The 1,523-nt window shown below is 45.2% G+C and overlaps 1 protein-coding gene across 1 annotated transcript in view; it reads left to right on the forward strand.

Moving 5' to 3' along the window:
• The window catches only part of plekho1b (pleckstrin homology domain containing, family O member 1b), a gene marked incomplete in the record, with an annotated part of 22,949 nt that extends 22,108 nt beyond the window's left edge, over window positions 1–841 (forward strand). The window contains 1 exon segment of the mRNA XM_014033010.1: window positions 4–841.
• Between the last annotated feature and the right edge of the window lie 682 nt (window positions 842–1,523).

The following is a 1,523-nucleotide window of genomic DNA, read 5'->3' on the forward strand; positions in this document are numbered from 1 at the left end:
CAGGTCCAACAAAACCAGGTCCAACAGAGTCCATCAGGTCCAACAAAACCAGGTCCAACAGTATCCAACAGGTCCAACAAAACCAGGTCCAACAGAGTCCATCAGGTCCAACCAAACCAGGTCCAACATAGTCCCTTAGGTCCAGCAGAAGTAAAATAGCCTTTGGCTAACTCTGGCACATTTACAGAAATGTCAGTTAATGTGCACTGTCCCTTCTAAATAAATGAAGTAAACCCAACAGAATCAGGTCTAAGAGTCCTCAGCTCAGTCTGGATCTTTTGTTTGGAGTCGGGCCCTGGAAGAACCGGTGAGTGGGTCTTGGTCCACTTGGAGTTTCATGTTCTGACCTGTACTCGTTCTGACCCTGTTCTGGTCTAGTTTGGGTCAGAAGTGTCCTGTTGATAAAAACTGAGTTCTGTTGTGTTTGGTTTGGTTCTGTTGGGTGTGATCCACAAACAGCAGTCAGGTTCTTCTGGTACCAGGTTGTGTTAGTTGGTACAGTATGGGACCTGTTTGATGCAGCTTCCTGTTTTCTCAGGTTAATGTTAGGTTCAACCCAAACCTGAGATTAAAGTTTATTTTTCTAAACAGATTTTTGTACTTGTTTCACTTTGTAGCAATAAAAAACAAAAAGCTTCTAACTCTCAGGTTCTGGACCATCAGAACTCAAGAGTCCAGGTTCTAGATGTCCTGATGATGTCAGCTTCCTGTTCACATGTGTAAACAATGTTTGCTGTTGATGTAGCCCTAAAGCTGCAGGGCATGATGGGAGATGTAGTTCAGTGGAGCAGCTGAGAGTCCTGAACTGTTCATGTGCTAAAATAAAAACTGCTAGCTAACAGCTCTCTGTGTTAGCCTGTGTGTGTGTTAGCCTGAGTGTGTGTTAGCCTGAGTGTGTGTTAGTGTCAGTGTGTGTTAGCCTGAGTGTGTGTTAGCCTGAGTGTGTGTTAGCCTGAGTGTGTGTTAGTGTCAGTGTGTGTTAGCCTGAGTGTGTGTTAGTCTGAGTGTGTGTTAGCGTCAGTGTGTGTTAGCCTGAGTGTGTGTTAGCATCAGTGTGTGTTAGCCTAAGTGTGTGTTAGTGTCAGTGTGTGTTAGTGTCAGTGTGTGTTAGCCTGAGTGTGTGTTAGCCTGAGTGTGTGTTAGTGTCAGTGTGTGTTAGCCTGAGTGTGTGTTAGTCTGAGTGTGTTAGTGTCAGTGTGTGTTAGCCTGAGTATGTGTTAACGTCAGTGTGTGTTAGCATCAGTGTGTGTTAGCCTGAGTGTGTGTTAGTCTGAGTGTGTTAGTGTCAGTGTGTGTTAGCCTGAGTGTGTGTTAGCCTGAGTGTGTGTTAGTGTCAGTGTGTGTTAGCCTGAGTGTGTGTTAGTCTGAGTGTGTTTTAGCCTGAGTGTGTGTTAGTGTCAGTGTGTGTTAGCCTGAGTGTGTGTTAGCGTCAGTGTGTGTTAGTGTCAGTGTGTGTTAGCCTGAGTGTGTGTTAGCGTCAGTGTGTGTTAGTGTCAGTGTGTGTTAGCCTGAGTGTGTTAGTG

This window comes from Austrofundulus limnaeus, unplaced genomic scaffold (genome assembly GCF_001266775.1).
Source record: "Austrofundulus limnaeus strain Quisiro unplaced genomic scaffold, Austrofundulus_limnaeus-1.0 Scaffold1599, whole genome shotgun sequence".
NCBI lineage: Eukaryota > Metazoa > Chordata > Actinopteri > Cyprinodontiformes > Rivulidae > Austrofundulus > Austrofundulus limnaeus.